At 34.4% G+C, this 20384-nt stretch overlaps 1 protein-coding gene across 2 annotated transcripts in view; it reads left to right on the top strand.

The window, feature by feature from the left end:
- Window positions 1–20384, top strand: part of Cdh12 (cadherin 12) — a 1114520-nt gene that overhangs the window by 545371 nt on the left and 548765 nt on the right. The gene's annotated exons all lie outside the window — the stretch shown is intronic.

Below are 20384 nucleotides of genomic sequence, written 5' to 3'. Positions count from 1 at the left end.
CATTATTATCCCACCATGGTAGACGTTGGATAAGTAATTTGTTCAAGGCTTATATTAATTACAGTCCTTCTTAATGAATAAAAATTGAGCAACAACTTTCTGTTTCTTGTGAAAATGCCTAACATATTTATGTCAAATTATATATGCCAGTTTGAAGCTGTGAAGTCATCAAATTTTATAAAATACATTAATTGATAAACAATATAAAGATCTCATCATTAATATTTTCTCTTGTACAGTTTACATTAGATGATTTTTCATGTGTGTCCACATTGACAGACAGTCTCTTTACCCTTAAATGTTGTTTAATTAGCCAATATTCTTACCTTTGTCCACTGAAGAGTTCACTAGCCAGCACTGCAAACTAGGTGAGTGCAAAGTCAACCTGGGCAACTTATTTAGCCACTAACTTAAAATAAAATGTATATCGAATGTCAAGTGACACCTGATACTTGGGAAGTTCTACATTCAAATCCTCAGTTTTGAAGGCACGTAAAGAAAATCTAATTAGGAATGTTTTGCAAGTCAATGTATATAATATATAAAATATACTTATCAAAATTTTATTTTATAACATTGTCAGAGAATGTCTTTTGCAGTAATTATTTATTATTTTGTTTTTTCCTGCATACCTCTATAGTCACATGCATGAGATAATGAATAATGAAAAAATAATGAAATATTTATTGACTCTATGATTATATCATACCCCCATTTCCTCTTCCTGCATCTAAACCCTCCTATACACCTTTCTCTCTTTTGATTCTTGCAAAATAGGCCAAAAAGTATACTTTTACAGTGGAGGAAACAGGTTACATAATCTATCCATCTTTTATTATCAATATCAAACCCAAAAATAATTCTGAAGAGCACACCACTTTTTTGACCATTCATATGGAGTAGACATTATATGGAGTAAATAAATTATATTTTAAGACTATATATGTACAATAACATTTTTCAAAAAATGATGAATTTGAGAGAGAGTGAGACAAAATATGAGATGGTTTGGAGGAAGAAAGAGAAGGCAGAAATGCTGTAATTATAATATCAAAAAGAAAAAGGAAAAAGAAAAATAATTCTGAGGTTATTGGCTATATAAGAAAACTTTTAACTAGCACATATTTGTTTTTTAAATCTTGAATCTTACTACTGTATTATGTCTAGCCTGAGTGTGTAAATTCCTGAGTGTCTACTTCTCTTCTTTCAGCAGATTTAAGTGATTTGTGTCTTGTAATTTGTAGAATTCAGCATTTCACAAGGAAGGAGTGTCGGAAACTCATTTGAACATTTTCTTTCTGCCTCATTTATTTGATGTATCTTCTTACACTTCTGGCTGACACAAATTCAGCCGTTTGACCCTGTGGTGGAGCCAACAAATCTAAAGAGAAGGTAAAATGTTGGCAAAAATTGAGAAGGTTCAAATCTGATATGTCATAATGCATTTCCATTTACCTTATTAACTTATATTATTCAGTTCCATTTAAAGTTTGTTGGACATCGATGATTGCCATGATCATTTCTTTTGCCTTTAGTTACACTATATAAAGTATTCCCTCCTTTTACTAAGCACTGTGGTGACCTCATCATTTAATATTTTATATTTATTATCAGTACATAAACTCTGGGCTCACTCAACCATAAGTAAAATTTCCATATTTTAATAGTGTGGATTTCAGCTTTTCACATGGCCAACTATTAGAAAGTAATTCTATTTATTTGATTCTGCATTAAAATGGTGTGATGTTCGCTAACTATACCTGGGTATGAAGGATTTCATTCCACAGCTTCACTGGTATCATTAGAAAATAATATCTGAGCCTGAAGATTTGTCCTAGCTGCTCTCATTTCCTAGTGATGTAAGACCTTGCCAGGCAATCTAGGACACCTAGCAACTCCACTAAAATAGGAGTACAGTTTGACAAAGACTCTGAAGTTTGCCATCTAAGTAGTTCTAGGCAACAGAAAGAGAGTAGTTAAGCAGGAGTTCCCTGTCTATCACAGACTGTGTTCTTGGCATGTTATGTGTTAGTAGTTATAGGAAAGCAAAACTGCTTAGGATGTTTGTGGGTTCTGGTAAGGGTTGATGTGTATGTCCTGAAAGGTGGTTTCAAAGTTTATTGTCTAATTTTTAGGCACCTTATTTCTTTAGCATAAAGAAGGGTAGAGGAAGCTTAGTTTTGAAAAAAAAAACTAAGATTATACATAATGACAAATGATTTCTTGAATTGAAATTCTACCTGTGTAACCTACATGTTCAAACTTGGGAATCTGACTTAATCTCTTTGCAGATATTATTTATTCATCTCTTATGTAAAGTGGACACAGTATTTGCAATATACACTAAAGAGTTTTTTAAAGCATCGATGTGATAAAAATTTAATTATTATTGAAAAGCCATGTTTAAAGTGGCCTCTGCATGCTTCCCATATTAGATATATATAATCATCATCGTTTACTGACACATAGTTCATTTACTAGTACTAGACTTGCTTATCAACTAAGTCTTTAGATTCCTTTAGCGCGAGTGAATAATTCTTTCAAAGGATAAGTCTACCATTGAGGTGGTGGATTATTATAAGTGGGTCTGCTCTGGCTCATTTTGACACCAATATTCATTTAATTCAACCCAGATACCCCAGTGTTAATATTGGCTGTTGCATATGATTCATTCTTATTTCTGCACACATTAACTTGTACTTTATAATCAGATTTAAAATATGTCTTCAGAGTTATTTTAGCAGCACCTTTAGGACCTTCTCTTTAGGGACATTTGTTGCAAAGACATTGATTGCTTCCAGGAAAAAGTAGCATTCAATGTCTGTAAAAACATATACTGAAGGCACTTTGGAAATATATATAGCCTCTGTTAACCAAATTATTGAATTAAATAGTATAAATTCAATCTACATAGAGATAATAATATTAATAACAATAATAATAATGCTTTAAATGACTATATTTACTTCAAAGTCAACATTTCCTTCTAAAAATTATCTACATGCTAATAGTCTGAGTAATATATATCCTTTCATGTTTCTTCTTTTTTCACAACACTATATACTAATTTTAAGGGCTGAATTTATTTTCTCTAATGGACAGTCATCTCTCAATGTGAAAAGAGCCAAGTTCACAAAACCTTATTTTTAGTAAATTTCTATTCACCAAAATTTTCTTTTATGTCTTAGTAAACTTCAAGCAACTGTTAGAGCAGTAGCACCAGACATGGGTAGTCTCATGCATATTTTTCTATAAATTTTAAGGAACCTACACAACTTAAAAGCATCAAAGTACCTTCAAAACTCTTCAAAGAAGTAGATGAGTTTAGGAGAAATTACTAATTATTCAACTGAAGGGATAACTGTAAGAAGCTTAAGCAGCTTATACTACAATTTTTTTTTATCAAAGTCTGCATAGTATATAAACTTCTATGTCAGAAAGCTTCACCCAGTTACAATATTTAAAGGCAAATTGTAGTGGGTATCTCTTCAAGATTGTTAAGCAAAATACTCTTTTGTTGCTATGGACTTTCTTTAAGAAAGAGACACTGTGGAGTGGTAGTATATCATGAAGGACAAGAAGACGGAGTAGAAGAAGGAAGCAGAGTGCTGCCAAACAACAAATCAAGTTTAAAAGGCCATCATAAAACCTAATATTTTGTCCACCCATTATTAAATGGACATACTAATTTTAAAAATAAAAATAATATTTCAGTGACTTTTCAGTTTAATTTCTTGCAAATAATTAGCTTCATTAAGGAAGGCCCCACTGTGAGCATTTGCTTCTGTCTTCCTCATAGGGTAAGAATGGCCTCTGTAAAGCATTCCATGGAATTTTCTAAACATGCACAGATACTCATGCAGTAGATTTATAATGATGGATAACGTGCAGCAATTGATTAGAGAATAATGATACCTTAGTGTATGAATTTCTAAAAAAAGGGGGAGGCATGGCTAAATTTATAACTCTGATTAATATGATATTTTCCTGCAGTATATTTACATTAAATCTAATACCACCAATCCAATTCCTAAAATAAAACTGTGTCAGAATTGAAACAGGAGTTGATGTTAAATACATTTGATAAATTAATTGTAGGGACTTTTCTAATCAGGAGAAACTAAGTGAATGGATTTCTATGCATTAAATTAAATAAGTGAAAATACATAATTAAAACTATAAAATTTATGTTTTTAGAATTTGAATTTCCTAAGATACCTCAAACATTTTCAGATAAGTTTCTTCTTCAGTTGTCATGGAAAATTTACATGTCAATTTCCCAAATTGTTTATTAAAAATACATGATGTTCTTCGTACCTACTGTTAACATTTCAGTTACTTAATGATCACAATTTATCATCACTGAACTGCTGCTTACTACAACTAGTATTAGCTAAAATATGTTGAATGTGCGATAAATATTTAAACAAAACTATTCTTATGGGATAGAGTAACATGCCAAGAATGCACATAGTGAAAACATTTATTATGCACAAAACAGTTCCTGGATTTACACATTCTTCGAATGTGTAATAGAATGTAAACTCTTTTATTTTTCCCTTTGGAGTTCTATGTATTCGTGGAATCTCCTTTAAATTCAAGAGTTCACACTTGCTTTGAGAGTCCCTGGAGTAGTTCTTTTTGCTGAAGATTTAGGATTATCTTCTACCACTTTAGCTCAATGCTTTGTCAAGTTAAGTGAGGAAAGTGTCTTCAACTCAGCATATTTCTATTTCTTCTCCCTTTAGACACTGATTTCAAGTAGAAGGAAGATGTATGGGTAAGAATACAGGAAAGACCAAGAAGATTAGCTATCTTCTCATCAGACTCATCAAAATTAAGCAAAATAGCACACTCTGCTGATAGTACAGGCACACCCACAAGTGATGGACTGTATGGAACAATGTAATTTGCCTTTGGGGGGGAATATGGTTGGAAATAAAATGCATGTTGCTTACACATCCACATTCATACCTAGATGATGGAGCCTCAGGTAGCTCTACCTCTGAGTGCTGAACTACTTACTGTCAATAGATTCAGGGCAGGAGGGAATACTGCCTTCACACATGTACCTACTGTAGACTCCTTCAAGCTGGGATGGATAACTCAAATCCAATTATCACACAGATAGGCATGGAGAAGTAAAAGGATTACAAAAAAAACCCAAGGTCCTTTTCCTAGGAAAGAGATGTGGGATGGGAGTGTCTTGGTATAAATGAGGAAATAATAAGTGAATTGAAGGCAGGGAGAGTAATCATAATCATAGTATATTATATGAATGAATCAAAGTGTCAAATAAAAAAGCAATAAATAAAGGAATTCCAATCAATTAAGTAGAACTCATTTAAGTTTTATTGTTATAGTATAAGTTAATAGAGATTGCATCCTAAAAATACCAGATTTTAAAATATTAGTATCATATTTCTCATCTTATACAAAGTATTAACTTAAAATTATTATAATTCACTGTATGATATGTCCATATAATGTGAAAATTGTGAAAGTATTTACAATCTACAAATAACAAAGTATTATGACCTTGAACCATTCAACTCAAAAATTAATTATTGGGTCTGAGAGGTTGCTCAGTAAGTGAAGGTATTTGCTGCTAGCTGAAGACATGAAAAGATAGGGCTCATTCAGCATAAGATTGCCACAGACAGGAAATATGAATAAAAGACTTGCTAAGTATATTAAATACCAATATATCAGGGGAAAGTCCTACAATATGATCAAGTAGGCAAATACATAAGTATAATCCATCATACAAACAAACTGAAAGACAAACACTTTGACTCAGAATTGTTCCTGTAAAAAACAAAACAAAACAAAACAAACAAACAAACAAAAAAACCCAAAAAACAAAAAACCTGCAGGGACTAAAAACAAAGAAAAGACTGATCAACCCAAACTGGGCTCGATCTCACAGGGAGTCTGCAAGTTCTGACACATTACTGATGCTATGGTGTGCTTACACACAGGAGCCTAGCTTGAATGTCTTCTGAGAGACCCAACAAGCATCTGACTGAGACAGATGCAGATACTTACGTCCAATGAATGGACTGAAGTCGGGGACCCCTGTGGTTGAATTAGGGAAAGGCTGGAAGAAGCTAAAGAGGAGGGCAACATAGGAAGACAGTCTCAACTAAACCAGACCCCTAAGATTTCTCAGATACTAAGCCACCAAGCAGGCAGCATGCAAGACCTGGTCTGAGGCTTGTAACTTATAGACAGCAGAGAGCTGCCTGATCTGGCATCAGAGGGAGAAGACTCAACTGACCGTTGAGAGATTTGAGGCCCCAGGGAGTGTGGAAGACTGGCAAGGTGGAGACATGGGGTAAGAGGAATGGGATGAGGAACTGTGGGACAGCAGATGGGGTGTGGAGTGATGATCAGACAGAAAAAAAAAAGGTAGTAATAATAATAATAATACAGCCAAAAGTAAACTCTCACTATGGTATAAATTACATATGACTTAACAAAATATAAAATGGACAATCTACTGCAAATATAAATGATAAGCCTGGTTTCATGTCATCTAGACATGGCTTCACTGTGTATATAGATACCTGTTGGCTTCATTGATGCTTCTATGGGTAGGTTCTATATTGGATTGCAAAAGGGGAAGTTGCTCTGAAGTTTATGAGACTCTAAAGTCAAAGACAAGAAGGAAACGGAGGGATTTCGTGGGCCAACATTCACTGGGTTGCAGGCAGCTGAGTTCTGACAACTGCCCTTTGTGCAGAGACGTCTCTTTTTTCTCTCTGTATCCTGATCTCTTTGTGTTTAATTAGAATTCACAAATGATCTTCATTTTCCTCAATCTCTGTTTCTCTCCTTCATGCCTTCCATACATCTCTCTGATTCTCTGATTGTATATGTGAGAATATGTGCGTGTGTGTGTGGCTGTAATATATATATATATATATATATATATATATATATATATATATAATACACTTATACATTCTACAATGTAGACCCATTTTGTCTCCAGTTCTTGATCATAATGCTTTAGTCTTTCATGAGCCCCATGCTCAGGGATTAATGTACTCTCTAAAGGCATAGTTTTCAAACATAACATTTTATTTGAAAATATAGAAACATGTATTTTAAAGGTAAGGGGTTCAACTTACTGGAGTAAGACAAAATGACTCAAAATCAAACCACAGAAAAACAAGGAGATTATTCAAGTGAGATATCAATATTAGTCATCATTTTTAGTTTTCCTAAATTTGAGAAAAATGTAAATTTATTTCCATAATAATATTAGTAGAGGTAGGCAAGTGAGGAGATATATTTCCTGCCAACTTCATGAACAGAAATTGGAACATCAAGTGTGTAGAGACATGGGCTGTTACCCATATTTCTATCTTTACACCACTAGGCTTCTTAACACCTTTTAAAAAGCCTACATAGCTTTAAAACTGTATGTTATATTGTGTGCTCAATAAAGTAGTGGAAGAAAAAAAAAGAAAGTGGTAGGTTCCGTTTATTTTACCATCTTTTCCTGTGTCAGCTTTGCCTGTCTCCTTGTTTCCTTCATTGCTCAATTATATTTATACCACAGGATCAATGCAAATGTTCTGCAGATAGATCGAGGAACATTTTAGTACCATAATTATTTCTTTGTATCCTCCCAATTACCTTTCATATGCCATTTAACATGTAGGCTTTCAAATTGTCACACACCAAATATTTTATGTATAAATATGAAGAATTGATTTCCACATTGCAAATTTGGTCTTCATTCCTAAAGCAAGTGTATAGATACATATATGCATATGTATATATATATATATGCATATATATATATGTGTGTGTGTGTGTGTGTGTGTGTGTGTGTGTATATACATATGGGTATGTATTGAGTATGGTCTTAGTTAAAATATATATTTGAAAATTATTTATAATCATCTTCTTATTTTTAGTAACTAGACAGGAAGATATTTGTGTGGTTCACCGTCAATATTTATGCAATAGCTTCTGTCTAGAGAATACTGGGCTGTAATAGGTGGTTGCATGGAGAGATGATAAGGTGAAGACATTTATCTATTATATCAAATTTCATATTTTAGCCATTTTCACAGTTGGTTTTAACATAGAAAACACCCCTTTAAAATTGCATTTCAGATACAGAATAAAGAAACTGCATTGAAATATATGAATATGTATGTAATTACACAGAAAAAAAGTAGAATCAATCAAAGTTTTATAACTTGAAGTATCCTTCCAGGAAACTCCAGTGTTTTAGTGATGGGCTAGGGCTTAATTTTCCCTTGAAAAGCAAATCAACCAAATTTGTGAAAGATTTATGTGGAACAAACTCCCGTGTTTTTAAATTATTTCCATGGAACATTTTGGTGCCTTTTAACTTTTGACTTAACATAAAACTATAAATTATTCATACCACCGAGAGATGTATAATTACCCTCATAATATTCTGTAGGCAGAATGTCATTTCAGGTGAAGGGTAGGGACTTGTACGGAAGAGTTTTTGTCACAGGACCTAACTGGATACTTTGCTTCCAAGTCCAAACCTTTGCTTACAGCAACACATCCTTTACAGCTAGATTTACATATTGAACTTATCATTCATCATCAACATTCATACAACAATTGCTACGAGATTAATAGGAGAATGCTAATATAAAATATACATTAATAGTTATGAGTATTTGCAAGGATGTATAAATTTATTTTATATTTATATACATACAAATATATATGTTTTGAGTAAATTATATAAGCAAATGTGTGTGAAGTAGAGTGATAGAAACCATCAAAGTTTTATGAAAACATTTTATCGTGTGTGTGTGTGTATGAGTGTGTGTGTGTGTGTGTGTGTGTGTGTGAGCGCATATGTGTATGTGTGTACATGCTTCTATGTGTGCATGCACACATGCATCTCTCTGGGTAGGGAGTATTCATGCATTTGCAAGTTCATATGGAGCCCACAAACCATTGTTAGTTCACTGAGCTCCATAATGTATTAACTGCTTACATAGTTTTCTTTTATGAGATAGTATCTGAGACATGGACCTTAAAGTTTGAACTACAGGGCTGGCCAGTGAGGTCCAAGGTTTCTCCTGCCTCTGCTCCCAAGCACAAGTTTACAAATGAACACTTTTGTAACCAAATTTTTCATGGCTGGTAGGGATCTAACTCAATCTTCATTGTGTTACCCATTGGGTCATCTAGTGACTCTTCCTTGAAATGTTTATTCATGAATATAATCAGCTTACTTCAACAAGACTTTAGTGAAGAGGAGATAATGTGATTCTCATGGACCTGCCTTCCTGTACCTTTGATTGTCCTCCTGTTTTTTCTATTGCTCACTTGTGTATAATTGAATAATTCATAATCATAATAGATGTTTGCTCTGCTGCCTGTACTCTCAACTATTTGCCACTGATCTTACCTACTCTTGGGGATTGGAAGTGAGGTTGTGTAGAGTCAACAACACAGACTCTAGGATCAGTTGCAGCAAGCTCATCTGAATGCTGCTGCAAGCTCCTTTAATACCCTCCACCTGTGTCCCACTGGTCCCAAGAAAGCATCTCTTCTATACAGTAGTTCCCAATTGGTTGGCATTGTCTGTGTCAGCAATCCTTGGTTTCTTGGGCAGTCCTCAATCAGGTCCTCCCACAGGAGATGCTTTTGTGGCATTTATATAGAGGTTGCTCTGCCATTCTTACTACATTGCTCTACTTCCACAAGATCATCCTGTAAAGTGTTCAACTAATCTCATAATATAAGTATTAGGAATGTAGATTGGGAATCTTAAACATAATCAAACATATAGCTCAATCTTTTTTGTCTTTTCACATGTGAAGTCCTATAAGTAGCATGCTTCTGTATTCCTGTTATATTTTCTATATTTATCTTTGTTCTGAACATCCTCCATGTTTTCATCCAAGGTAGACAGTATAACTTCCAGAGGAGAGGCAAACATTTCTTTTTGCTGCTTTCTTCGAGATAACAAGAGAAACCTACACAAAACATTCTCTGCCATTTACCTGTCAAATACATTGGGTAGGGCTGTAAAAACTGGTCATACTTCTTGGCTAGGATCAATCAGATTTTTCTTCTTCAGCATGACACAAATATATTTTACTTTTAGTCAATTAATTGAATTTTCAGAGGTACATGTTTTTCAACTCAGCTAACTTTTCTTTAGTTGGTAGGCAGCATAAAATGTCTGCAATTAGATGTCATTTAAATCTGCCTGTACTAGTCTAGAAGTAGTATAGTTCCATAGTCTGGTAGACCAAATAATCATTTTCCCCCACTTTTTAGCTCACCATGATACATTACAGAAGACAGAGACTAAGTTTACAACATTCACTATAGATAAAGATACACAGAGGAGTTGAAATAGATTACTTATACATAGGAAATCAGAACAATACAATTATTCAAGTAGTTTCTACAGAAACAATGGATATCCCCTGTTTTAAAGCTGTTTTAAATGTATTTCTTCTTTTGTCTAATATCGCACAAAAGACACTCCTGAATAAACAGCCAGGAGAACAGCGCAAAACAAAAAAGGTTGCAGGTGTCACAGGGAAAAAAAAATGAGAATAGAGTTAAATTGACCAAATTCGGTAATTCCAAATGTCTCTTATCTTGAGAAGCTTCAGAGAAGTACATAATTAGTGAAGGTTTGTTAATTATCCAGCTTGGAAAGAAAAGTGTTTAACAAGAAAGAAGATGCAGACATCAGAAGCAATCCATAAGATGATTTACAGAGACACAAATTGCACCTCACAAAAGAAAGAGTGCAGCCTCTTTCAGAAAATAAAAATCCATTCCTGTCTCCCATCAAAGTAAAAAGATATATATGAAGTTGAAACTATTCAGTTTGTAAAATAAGCTTTACTTTTATCTGAGTTGCATCAAAGTGGTTTTCTGTATCCCTTAGGATCCCTTTCATCCAAGGGAATATATAAAATACTCTCTGATATACACATTAAGCTGTTCACTAAGCCAAATATCTGTTAATTTCTAAAGTAATAGCAAGTTATAACTTAGTTCCAAGATAGAATTTAAGACACCAGGACTTGTACATATTCTCTGCCTAAAAGTTGGTATCTGTAAATCTGATACAGATGAAAATTAGCAGACATTCCATAAGGAAATGCATTTATTTTGTAGCAAAGTATTTGACATTATTACTGTGGCTTAAATTCCAATTTCTGTTAAGTTCATAAAATACTTTCACAGAGATGCTTCCCAAATGATAACCTATGGAAATGGTGCAGTTGTCACTCATTTCTTAAAACCTTATACCCTTGGGTTTTATTGTTTTGTTTTGTTCTGTTTTAATCTTTCTCTATCTCTGCTATTGTAGATGATGCTAGGCAATACTACAATTTGACTTGCTTTTCAACAGTGATTTTGTTTTTTTTTTAGAGACTAAAATGAGTTATATTTTAGAGGAAAAACAAGTTTGGACTCATGGCAGATATTAATTACTTACATATGTGACCCATGTTTAGCAACAAAGAATTTTCTTTTTTTATTTAATTTTATTAGGTATGTATTTCATTTACATTTCTTTCCAATGCTATCCCAAAAGTCCCCCACCTGCTCCCCCACTCACTCTCCCACTTCTCGGCCCTGGCATTCTCCTGTACTGAGGCAGATAAAGTTTGCACTACCAATGGGTCTCTCTTTCCACTGATGGCCCAGTAGGCCATCTTCTGCTACATATGCAGCTAGAAACACGAGCTCTGGGGGATACTGGGTAGTTCATATTGTTGTTCCACCTATAGGATTGCAAATCTCTTTAGCTCCTTGGGTACTTTCTCTAGCTCTTCCATAGGGGGCCCTGTGATCCATCCAATAGCTGACTGTGAGCATCCACTTCTGTGTTTGCTAGGCCCCAGGATAGTCTCACAAGAGACAACTATAACAGGGTCCTTTCAACAAAATCTTGCTAGTGTATGCAATGGTGTCAGCGTTTGGAGGCTAATTATGGGATGGATCCCTGGATATGGCAGTCTCTAGATGGTCCATCCTTTTGTCTCAGCTCCAAACTGTGTCTCTGTAACTCCTTCCATGGGTGTTTTGTTTCCAATTCTAAGAAGGGCAAAGTGTCCACACTTTGCTCTTTGTTCTTCTTAAGTTTCATGTGTTTAGCAAATTGTATCTTATATCTTGGGTATTCTAAGTTTCTGGGCTAATATCTACTTATCAGTGAGTACATATCATGTGAGTTCTTTTGTGATTGGGTTACGTAACTCAAGATGATGCCCTCCAGGTCCATCCATTTGCCTAGGAATTTCATAAATTCATTCTTTTTAATAGCTGAGTAGTACTCCATTGTGTAAATGTACCACATTTTCTGTATCCATTCCTCTGTTGAGGGGCATCTGGGTTCTTTCCAGCTTCTGGCTATTATAAATAAGGCTGCTATGAACATAGTGGAGCATGTGTCCTTCTTACTTGTTGGAACATCTTCTGGATATATGCCCAGGAGAGGTATTGCAGGATCCTCCGTTAGTACACTTTTCAAATAACTACTAATTACAATATGTTTCAAAATGATGTGAGATGAGCCACAATGCAGTTAACAGTAAGTCTGGGAACTAGTGATTTTATTTTTATATGGTATAATTTTATATGGAAACTCTCATTAGAGAGCTTCAACAGTTTCCCAAATGCCTACACAGGTCATAACTTGAAAAATCTTTGATTTTAACCAATCCACTTATCTGCAAAGATTCATAATATGTAACCAACTAGGCCATGTTTTGTAAGTTCCCTCTCCAGGAGTATCACTCCTCTTATTGACAACTCCATGGGATTGTCTTTTCTTTTTTTTTTCTATTTATTTACTCACTTTACATCCAGATGTATGTCTTTTTGGATCTAGGTTACTTCAATCAGAATGATATTGTCAGGTTCCATACATTTGCCCGCAAAATTCATGATGCCTTTGTTTTTAATAACTGAATAGTTTTCCATTGCACAGATCTTGTTTGTATCCAATTCTGGCTATTATGAATAAAGCTGCTATGGACATAGAAGAGCAGGTGTCCCTGTGATATAATGGGACATCTGTTGGGTATGTGCACAGAAGTGGTTTAGCTGGGTCTTGAGGTAGTACTATTTTCAGTATTCTAGAAATCCACCAAATTGATTTTCAAAGAGGCTGTGCAAGTTTGTTCTCCAACCTGCAAGGGAGGAGGGTTCCAGTGCTTCACAGCTGGGACAGCATCCTGCTCAGGGCAGCTGGGGTGCCCACTGGACTCAGTGGGCAGAGGAGATGAGTATGTGTGGGAAGGATACATTACCTGTATGGTTCAGTACCAGTTGTCTGAGGAAGGTGGGCAGAGAGATAACAGAACCTTGCTCCATGGGACGTTAATACTCTCAGCTCATGGCTCTGTCTGACCATGCTCTTGCTCCTTGTTCTGATGAGGTGAATATCCCTCTCCTATTGCAGGCATATGGCTTGCCATCATTACAAGGGGAGATAAAATATTTACATGTGGAAGGGAAAATAAAATCAAACTGCCAGTCTGAGGTTAATGCTTAAATAAAAGTCAACAAAGCCTATCATGATGACTTTTTGGTGTCATTCAGATTATATAATGTGAGATGGCATAATACATTAGCATTTAATAGTTCATTGACATGCCTCTAAACTGAAGTCAAGCAACATTGACAGTGCTCTTGAAGGCCCTTGTGTTTGGGCCTATCAAATCTTAGTCATATCTAAACACCCATATTTGGATATATTTTATTTTCTTTCACTATGGTCATATTTTTACATGTGTTTGTTTTAAATTATAAATATTCAAATTTAATTTGAATTTCCTATTTAAATTTCTTATAGATAAATGATGTATTATTTTTGCTTGAAGATATTACCCAAAATAAAGTAACACTCCAATTTAGTTTCTATTTCATAATATCTTTCTTACAATTAGTATTTAAAATACATATTTTGTTTCTGGGAAAGAATACCTACATCTTCTTATCATGAACAAATGACATTTCTAATAAATATATTTCATATAAATTATTAAATATTGCCAGAATAATTCATCTTACATTATATATATATATATATACATATATATATATGTGTGTGTGTGTGTGTGTGTGTGTATACACATATATATACATATATAGAGAGAGAGATGGTAAATCTTTGGTGAAAATGCTGTTCCTAATGAAAAGCTAAAATAGTGCAAAAACTAGTTTGTTTGTTTTTATTTTATAAAAGCAGGTATAAAATACATTCTAATTGTTGAATAGTCACCAAATGAGGACAGTATATCCTGGTTGTAAAAATATAACAAGGTTCCATCTCAAATAACCCAGGTTCCAATGATTCTGATTTCTTGCCTAATTACATGGTAAATGTTTGCAAATAATCTGTTTTTAGAATGTCTGTTCAAAGTAACCCCAATTTCTTCTGTTCCCTATTTCTTCTCTCTCAAATATGTCTTGTAAAAATTCTAACCTTCTGCTGATTGATGTTATACACAATGGATATTCTGCTTCTATTTTGTACATAGCATTTTGTCAACAACTGATCCCCATACCACTAGCATTTTCTGGCCTGTCCTCATATCTGATTTAATTTGTTGACCTTGAAGTTTGGTGATGATTTTCTTGGGTAGCTAAGAAAACTTCAACCTAGAAGTTCATATTCCGAGAAAAGTTATTGTGGAATGATCATTCTCAGTTTGCAGACTGAGGGTCAATTACAGCAGCATGACCTTGACAAATGTCTATAAGTCAAAGAATGTCTTGCCATAAACGATTTGGGGTGACAGGTCTATAACACATTGCACACAAAGATTGGATTCCCAGCAAGGCTCTGCTGACGCACGTCTTGCCTCACATGAGCAATATCTGAAAAATCACTGCGAGAGGAAAAAAATCTTCCTGGTATTGAGAACGCTCTACCTCATAATGAAATAAAACAACTAAGATTTGAACTCATTGTCTATTTCTGGAAATTTTAATAAAAGTCATCTATTTTGTACCACAATAGCTATCCATAAGAACTTACTATATGATAAATTACTATTTTCTGATTGTTTGGTTCCTTTTTATTACTTGACAGTTTCATACTGTTTTATTTACCTAACATTAATAGATACCATAGTCCTAGACTTTGGAAATTGGGCAAAAATAATGCTGGACCTTGTTTTTAACAATAAATTTAATCCAAATATGCTTACAATGACTCCAGTAACAGAACATTCTGAATATAGAAGAAAACAGAGAGTTGACTTTTCTGCTCTCTGTAGTATGGGTCTCATTCTATTCACTCCTGCATGTTTGCTCTGGTAAGACCTTTTTCTTCTTAAATTCATACCTTGCCCTCTTTAACTCTGCTTCCATTTAAATTTTAGTACCAATGACCTCCTTTCAGGAGCTACAATGCAACTCAAGTAAATAATAGCATTTAAAGGAGCAAGATTTATGAAATGCATCTATAAACAATATATAGAATGCACAATACCATCTAAAATATAATTGTCACGTGACAAGAAAGTGAGTCATAGGTATTGTGCTGACACCATTGTATGTGGTAGGAACAGTGAATGCCAACTCTACATTTTAAAGACAAAGACACAGGAAGTTTCAGTTGAATTCCCAAACCCTTCAAAGCAACCCTGAACTAGAACTAAGGACACATTTTTCCCATTTAGATATTCATGGAGACTTAGTTTTTCTTTATGGAGACAGAGCCATTGAGAGTGGAATCTTTGGCTATGGCTTTAATTAGGTTGATAAAACAGGATTCAGTATCAGGCTGTTCATAGGTTCAAAACTGCTGGCCCATACTGAGAATGTTCAAAATATAACTGACATGATTATTCAGAAACCTTTCTTTTACTGTGGCCTCTGGTAAATATTCTCACATTTTATTTCCTGGAATCTAAGTCAAACTTATTATTTTCTTTTATTTTAAATACTTCAATATTCCTTTTACTCTATTAAAAATAGTGTTGCTGCTACTACATCAGAAATAATTTCATAGATGCAAATACTTAGCAAAGATCACAATTAAAACTATGGACGGAAAATACTTATAAAACATATTGAAGCAATAGATTATGTAAATATTTCATCATTTTTGGCTTTACAAATAGTAAAATATGAATGAGATCAAAATTTCAAGCTTCCTAGAAATTTATGCATGTGTCTATTATTTATTTAAACAAATAAATGCTATGTAGCTGGTGACAAAGAATAATAGGTACATTCTGAAACTACAGTGCAGTGTGACCTAAATGTATAAAATAAGTTTATGAATTTTTTGACTCAGCATGACAACTTACATCATTAACCCCAAGAGAATAATATAAATGAATATAAATGAAATAATAAACTTGTACGTGATGTGGTCAAAGCAATGTAGTTTCTTGAAGGTCAATAAATAACTACTATTTCTTACAGTTGAAAATAAGATTCTTAAGAAGGAAAATGAAGTCTTTTACTAATTAGTTTGAGGTACTGTAATGAAGAACACTGTATACGCTGCCTGCCATAGTTGCGTTCCTAGGTTTGCAGTGCCATTACTAAACAGCAGTATACCAGTTACTTATGTTTAAAGTTAACATTTTCAATAACCCAGGGTTTCCTATTATACTAAAAGTAAATTCAATGATAATACTTAACTTGAAAATAGATACAGATATCAAATAAAAGACACCTTAAGTGGGAAGCACTCTAGGTTTTAGAAAATGTTTTGATTGCTCTTTATTCCGTGGTAACTGCTGTAGGAACAATGTTGTTTTGAAGTAAGAGCATAATAAGATCAAAATAAAAGCAGTACTCTTGTTGCTCTGATAAATCACAGATCCATAGACTTCTCAAATGAATTTGCAATTATCAAAAGCCAAGGTAATATTAAGGTTGCTAACATCATTAGATATTTCATATATGAAATAATGTGATTTTTAATGTTTGATGAGTTTATTGGCTTTTTGGTTTTCCTTCATATGGCATGTTTTCCTTTCTTTTATAAAAACATATCTTCCCTTTTATTTCATAAACAGTGAGGAAAATTGAAGTGGAAATTTTGGGGATCATTTGGAGATTTAGTTGTGTTACTTTTTTTTTTTTTTTTTTTGATGTTTTCCCAGAAGCAGACAGGAGGGATGATTTTTATGGAGAACAGAGACATGGTGGTGTTTGGAAACTACCTTGAAAGGGGGCATGTGATGTTCTGCTATGGCTAATAGTTGAGAGAACCCTTGATATTTGGAAATATAACCCAATAGACAGAGGACGATGCTGTGTGGTACTGGATCCCCTTGTCAATTCTGGGATTTTGTTGGGCTTTGCTGATGTGATGCTGGTCTTCCCTGACAACTCTGCATGGTATTGGTTTGCCTTGTCATTATTATTATTATTATTATTATTATTATGGTGATAATAATTAGCCATTATTTGGTAGAGAGAAATCCACAAAAGAAGTTTTGATGATGTTGTGGCAGTGTTTTGCTGCTTTTGCCAACTCGTGTTGATTGGCAGGGACTTGTGCTTCTTTTGGATGGAACTGCTGTTGCTGATGGTGTTTCCATGAGGATCGAGGTAGTGGTGCTGATTCCTGTGAACTGACCTGCTGACATCCTGGCAATGCAAATTGAATTCACCCCAAAGAACTATTTCTAAACAGGTCCACATCGTCCATTACCCCATTAAACTTTCCTTCCCACTGCCTCTGATGGGTGGTGGTCTAGAGTCACAGGCAAAGCATTTAAGTACTCTTATTAAAGTAGGTTTTAAATTTTAAGCTCATGGAAGACAATAGAAAACAGGTCCTACAGACTCCATGAACCAAGACATCTCTTCAGATGCCATGTTCATACCTTATCTTCTTACATTATAATTGTTTCCATCTTGATACAAATACACTTCTATTTAATCTTACCTCTGTTTACATGTTATCAAAAGACACAGACCGGCAATTCTGGTGACATTAGTGTAATACAGCTCGTGCTTTATTTTATAGGGACAGGCATGATCTTAGATTGTCCGCTCCCATGTGGTTAGCTTTGGACACAAGTACAGTTTGAGCAATTCCTAACGCACTCAGTAGGGTGAACACAGACAGATTTGATGGGCAGGAGGCAGTAGTGAAGCGGATACACTCACGGCTCCTGTGTGAAGTTCTCAAAGGAAAATTCAAAAGAAACAAAATTTAAAACACTTCTGTAATTTTTAACATTTAAAAATCGCTTTTAGAAAGCTACACTTGCAACGGTTTATTTTTCTAAACAGAGCCTTTCGTAGTTACGTGGTCCATGAAAAGTCTGAAGAGATTGGGCTTGAATTTTGAGGGTAAGCCACCTGCCATGACATTTTATGGTCACATATGGTCTTTACAGCTTAAAATAATGCTATAATTCATTCTCTCTTTTTTTCTCTCTCTTCTGGAGTTATTTAACACCTGTGGGGGATATGGAGATTTAATAACAACGAAGAAACTTTTAAAAAGTGTCAGCTAAATGGTTATTACTGTTTCAGAGAAAATGTATTTCTTCATAGTTTGATTTATATTTGTATCACTATGAAAAATAGCTACAGTGTGCTTGAAAATGATTGAGCACAACTTTGCTTCATGCTCTTACCTTTTATTACAAAATAAGAGCAGTTTTAATTTTTACTGTTGAGTTATAAAATTCTGACAAATAATATTTGCAAGGCGAAGGAGGAAATGACATCAATTGTGTGGCCATGACTGATATGACTGTAATTTTGTCATAGAAGACTTACAGGAGAGCAAACTTGGAAGAGAGTACAACTTTAAAAGACCAAAAGGACAAAATGTAAAAGAACATAAAAAATAATTGGAAACAAACCACTGAACTGACAAAACAATATGCAAATGAGTTTAAAGTATTGACTTTTCAGTTTTATATATGAATCCCCTATTTATATCTTCCTCCTCCTCCAACTCTTCTTGCCTCTCCAAACCCTTTTCAAATTTATATTCTCTTTATCTTTAATTATTATTGACTTGTACTAATGTTCATGAACATATATACTGTATAAATATGTAAACTCAACTTACTGAGTCCATTTCACATTGCATTTTTGAGTTTTTATTTTATTTTTATTAAAAATAAATTATTCTCTCCTATAGTACATACTAATCACAGTATTACCATTCTGTATTCTTCCCTCCTTCCCCTTACTTCTTCTCTTCCCCACATCCTCTCCTCCTGTCTTGCTCTTCAGAGAGGAGTAGGCCTCCAAAAGACAACAGCCAACCACACCAAAATAAGACAAGGAAAAATTCCTCATATTAAGGCTGCATAAGGCAACACAATAGGAAGAAAAGAGTTCCAAGGGAGGCAAAAGAGTCAGAGATGAACTCACTCCTACTGTAAGGAGTCCCATAAAAACAACAATGTAACAATGGTAACATATATGCAAAGACCTGGTGCAAACCCATGTAGGCCTGATGATGCTTGTACCTTGAGTCTCTGTGAGCCCATGGGAGCCCTGTTTAGTTGATTCAGTGTGCCCCATGCTCTCCTTTGTGTCTTATATCCCTTTTGACTCTTACAATGATTCCTCTACCTCTTCTCATGGTTCTCTGAGTCCCAGGGGTTAGAACTGATGGACACCTCCAGTGTAGACTCTGTTTAATGTCTTTCTATGGGTCTCTGAACAAGCTCCAATCTGCTGCAGAGAAAGCCGCTCTGATGACAACCAGACAAAGCACTGACCTATGAGTATAGCAGAATGTCATTAAGGGGTATTCCATTAATTATTCTTTTGGGCATTAGTACATGTTTTATTTACTGATTTTTTTCCCAACATGACACTTTTATTGATTATTCGGGAATTTTATGTCATGCAACCCATCCCACTCATTTTCCCATCTTTCTAGGCCTGACCCCCTCCTTTTGACTTCCCCCAAATAGAAGGAGGAGGAGAAGGGTGAGGGTGAGGAGGAGGAGGAACAGAGAAGTAGAAGAAATAGAAGAAGGAGGAGGAGGAAGAGGAGGAGGAAAAAAGAAGAAGAAGGAAAAGGAGAAGAAGAAACTAGTCCAATTTGTAGTGCACACATATACACTAGAGTATGGTCAAACTTCCAGTAACCAGACCCTGAGTCCTGACCCCTACCCCTACCAGAAACCAACATTTTGTAGAGCTACATTTAAGGATATTTATAACAAATTTTAAGAATTTTCTTCAATTGTTTTCTGTCTAGGCTGTTACTTTTTTTGAGGTATAACTTAATTTTTTTGATAAACAATTAAAGATTCATTGTTTAAATGTTTTCTTAGTCTTTGTTTCCAATATTTGGCAATTTCTAACCAAAGTGATATTTAAATAATCCTTGTTTTAATTAACAATTATTGCTCCTTGGATTATTTCTAGTTGTATTCTAT

Source organism: Mus caroli, unplaced genomic scaffold, assembly GCF_978045245.1.
Source record: "Mus caroli unplaced genomic scaffold, Mus_caroli_1 scaffold_16, whole genome shotgun sequence".
Lineage (NCBI taxonomy): Eukaryota > Metazoa > Chordata > Mammalia > Rodentia > Muridae > Mus > Mus caroli.
The sequence above is the reverse complement of the archived record's forward strand: the minus strand, read 5'-3'. Positions and strand labels throughout refer to the sequence as shown.